Raw genomic sequence first — 4,494 nt, 5'->3', positions numbered from 1 at the left:
ACACACACATCATGTTGAGAAGTTTGCATTCTAACGCAATCCCAAGTGAAATTAAACTGAGTAACTAAAAAAAAAAAAAAGTAAATAACTAAAATGAGCACCAGTGCTACGGCCTCTGCTCCAGCGGGGCTGGGGTACAGGGCGCCCAGACTGCTTCCAGGGGAGCGCTCCCGATTGTGACATCACATCCATCCCCGTGGCGATGGAGCTACAGACCGGGAGGGAAGACTTCAGATGCAGAAGAGCCAACAGGTTCGGTTACGGGAAGCGCCTCCTGAGTGGCACTGAGTGGAGGCATCGGGCTTGGGGCCTCGTGAACAGGGAACCTGCCCCCCAACACCCGGAAGGGCCTGCTGTCAGTGATGAGCCATGGGGTATGACGTAACCCGCTTCCAGGGGGATGTGGACGAAGACCTGATCTGTCCTATCTGCAGCGGAGTCCTGGAGGAGCCCGTGCAGGCCCCGCGCTGTGAGCATGCCTTCTGCAACGCGTGCATCACCCAATGGTTCTCTCAGCAGCACACGTGTCCGGTGGACCGCAGCGTCGTGACGGCTGCCGACCTGAGCCCGGTACCTCGGATCCTGCAGAACATGCTGTCCAAGCTGCAGATCACCTGCGACAACGCGGTCTTTGGCTGCAGTGCTGTGGTCCGGCTTGACAACCTCCGGTCTCACCTCAGCGACTGCGAGCACAACCCAAGGCGGCCTGTGACCTGCGAACAGGGCGACGGCCTGGAGATGCCCAAGGACGAGCTGCCCAGCCACCGCCGCATCGCGCACCTGCGCGCGGTGGTCCAGCAGCAGCAGGCGCGCATCGCCGAGCTGGAGAAGACCTCGGCCGACCACGCGCACCAGCTGGCGGAGCAGAAGCGAGCCATCCGGCAGCTGAAGGCACACCTGGCTGCCAGGCGCAGCGCCAGCCCCGACCCGCAACACCTGGAGGAGACCCGTGGGGACAGTGAGGTCCTACAGTGGGTGAACTCCCTGCAGCCGGCCAGAGTGACCCGCTGGGGCGGGATGATCTCCACCCCGGACACTGCCCTCCAGGCGGCCATCGAGCGCTCCCTGGTGGAGAGTGGCTGCCCCGCCTCCATCGTCCCCGAGCTGATCGAAAACGCCCACGAGCGCAGCTGGCCCCAGGGTCTGGCCACGCTAGAGACCAGACAGATGAACCGGCGGTGCTATAAGAACTACGTGGCCAAGCGCATCCCTGGCAAGCAGGCTGTTGTGGTGATGGCCTGTGAGAACCAGCACATGGGCGATGACATGGTGCAGCAGCCGGGCCTTGTCATGATCTTCTCGCACGGCGTGGAAGAGATGTAGGTCTCGGCGGGCTGTCAGGAGCCTGTCAGGTGGGAAACCCAGATTCCCTTCTTTTGCCTGATTTCTCCCCCTACGATGTCTGTTGGGAAAGTCCCCATCCCTGTATCTAATTTCCTGCCCGGGGTCTCTGGTTGCAGACATTTGCAGAAAGCACCAACATATTCACCTTCTCTAGAGGATCAGCCTGGAGGGAGAAATCTGTCCTCCTTCCCCGCCTCCAAAACCAGGAACCCTGAGCAGGCAGGCCTGCTGCCCTAAACCTGGAGAGGGCAGCTTCGGGGAGGTGACATCCTAAAGAAAAAGTAAGGGTGGGACCCAAACCCTAGAAACAGCGAGCCAATAACTGGCCGTCACCGAGGTCCCTGGGGAAGACTGGGCCTCCGTGCCAACCAACACCTTGCTGAGCCCACCTTAAAGGTGCGGGCGCCCCCTGGGCCTGCAGGTGTGTGGGTTGGGATACTGGAAATTTCTAGATGAGCTCTTCTTTCCTACACCTCCTCTTCATTAGGGAGAGGCAGGAGTGGGGGCAGGGGGTACGTCTGTTGGGGTGACTATGCTCAGCAGGCAGCAGCTCCCTGGTTTTTGCTGAAATCAGGTCGGCCGCTGCCTCTGTGGCACAGGCACTAATACCTCCCTAGCCCCCTCTCTGGCGCGGTGATTGCTGTTTACAGTTCACTCCCTCCCACTTTTTTATTTTTTGAATGGCCTGGTCGTGGCTACCCCACTTTTCCAGCCCAGCCACATTGTTGGCAGTTTAATTTACTTTTTTTTTAAAATATATTTTATTGATTTTTTACAGAGAGGAAGGGAGAGGGATAGAGAGTTAGAAACATGGATGAGAGAGAAACATCGATCAGCTGCCTCCTGCACACTCCTACTGGGGATGTGCCCGCAACCCAGGTACATGCCCTTGACCGGAATCGAACCCGGGACCCTTCAGTCCGCAGGCCGACGCTCTATCCACTGAGCCAAACCGGTTTCAGCAAATTTACTTTTTTTTTAAGAAAGGAAAAAGAAAAAAATTAACAAAGCTTGAAACTTTTCTTTAGGCGTTCCTATGATGGGGGTTCTGGACAGGGTGGGACAGGGGTGGGGTCTGTTTTATACGTTTCCTTCCCAGCACAACCGCTGGCTTCAATTGAGGAAGGGCCAAGGGAGCCCTTATGTCTGCTCCAACCCTCCGTAACCCCACCTGAGACGAGGAGCTGCCTCTAGTCCCCGAGGGATGTGACAGTCCTGCACTGATGCCCGGGCCCCCCGAGAACTTTGCTCCCGGCCCCTCTGGAATAGAGCATTCATTTTGAGGGAACCCCCCCCCCCATTTCCTTGGAGATTATAGCCAGGCTCTCAGCTTCACCAGGCAAGGTGGGATACACATTCTGTCTTTGTCTCTGAGTGAGGGCTGTACCCTCTCTCACCCATGCCCCTGAAGGACCTCAGCTCCATTTCAGGCTACCCTTGACCCCTAGGTGACTGGCAGAGTAAGACAAGGGGAGGGATAGAGGGTGTGATCATTTTTATATGCAGGTGGGAGTGGGGTTAAAAGAGAGATGGCCCTGTAACAGCTGCTTCTCTTTATGGAGTGTATTCCAGGCCAGCGTGCTGTAGGTCTGGGTAGTTGGGTCAGGACTCCACTGGGCCTGGCTGGCCTGACTTCGTGGTTGAGCCTTGACCTATGAGCCACGAGGTCATAGTTAGATTCCCAATCAGGGCACATGCCTGGGTTGGAGGCTTGATCCCCAGTAGAGGGCATGCAGGAGACAGCCGATCGATCAATGATTCTCTCTCATCATTGATGTATTAATGTTTTCTCTCTCTCTCTTCCTCTCCCTTCCTCTCTGAAATCAATAAAAACCCAGGCATATGTCTTTTACCGGGAATTGAACCATGATCTCCTGGTTCATAGGGCGATGCTCAACCACTAAGCCATGCTGGCCAGGCAATAAAAAATATATTAAAAAAAGAAAAAAGACTCCACTGGGAGTGGAGTGGAGGGATACAGCTTGAAGGGTGTAGGGAGCAGTCATATGTTCCAGCTCCAGGACCCTGAGCTCAGGAATTTGAAAACGTTGCTATACTTGGTCTGGTTACTACGTTTCTCCTGCTCCCGGTGGCCCCTCCTGCCTTATCCAGGCCTAGCCCCGCCTGGCCTGTCCGCATCCTCAGAGGAGCCAGGAAGCTCAGCTCAGGCTCCCCGCTTCCCACCAGCGGCTCTGCAGGTTGCAGGTTGTTATCGGTGCTGCTTCGCTGCTGACTGCACTAATAATAAAGCTTCCCCTCAACTCTCTAAATTCTTAATTCAGTATCACTCCCTTTCTGGTGAAGGTTTCTCCTCTGCTCTGACCTTTTTCTCACCTTCATTCTCCCTCCTCCTTCCTCACTCTGTCACCTACCCACGTCTTAAGAGCGAGCCGTGGTTTTAGGAGGCAGTCTGCCTGGGGTTATGGGCACCTCACATCTTCTGTGCCCTCTGTGCCCTCTCCAACCTTCCCTCCTGCCTCCTGCCCTGCAGCAGCCAACTCGCTCTCCAGTGATCTGAGTTTTGTTTTTTTCCAGGGTCTGCCTCTGCCTCAAATTCCACGCCTTGTGCTCCTGGGGTCCGGCAACACTTTCCACAGATGATATGCATTCACCTCTCTCCCGTGTTCCAGCTTTGCTTTGGAATCTGGAATTCCCTCGTAGGCAGGGAAGCCCCCACCCCACCCCCAGGCCTCCTAACGGAGGAAGCAAATGTGAGGGACACCTGGACCCACCGACTACCTGCTGTGCTTGTCAAACCTCGATACACCCTTTTGTAGGCACTTGCTGCCACCTCTTCCCTGTCACGAGAAAAAGAAAATATTCTTTTCCCTGAATAATAAATATATATTTTAAAACTTCTGCCCTGCGGGTGTGGCTCAATGATTGAACGTCGACCTATGAACAAGGAGGTCACAGTTTGACTCTTGGTCAGGGTGCATGCCCAGGTTGTAGGCTGGCTTGATGCCCAGTAGGGGACGTGCAGGAAGCAGTCGATCAATGATTCTCTCTCATCGTTGATGTTTCTATCTCTCTCTCCCTCTGCCTTCCTCTCTGAAATCAATAAAAATTTTAAAAAATTAAAAATCCTTTTATTAGCAAAGAAATGGAAATTAAGGTAATTGAATAATATTTTAACTTCTTTTTATTGAT

General features: G+C 54.5%; 1 pseudogene; it reads left to right on the top strand.

The window, feature by feature from the left end:
* The first annotated feature begins 369 nt into the window (after positions 1-369).
* Positions 370-1,323, top strand: LOC102430743 (annotated as a pseudogene).
* The last annotated feature ends 3,171 nt before the right edge of the window (positions 1,324-4,494 follow it).

This window comes from Myotis lucifugus, unplaced genomic scaffold (genome assembly GCF_000147115.1).
Source record: "Myotis lucifugus unplaced genomic scaffold, Myoluc2.0 scaffold_99, whole genome shotgun sequence".
In the NCBI taxonomy this organism is placed as follows: domain Eukaryota; kingdom Metazoa; phylum Chordata; class Mammalia; order Chiroptera; family Vespertilionidae; genus Myotis; species Myotis lucifugus.
The sequence above is the reverse complement of the archived record's forward strand: the minus strand, read 5'-3'. Positions and strand labels throughout refer to the sequence as shown.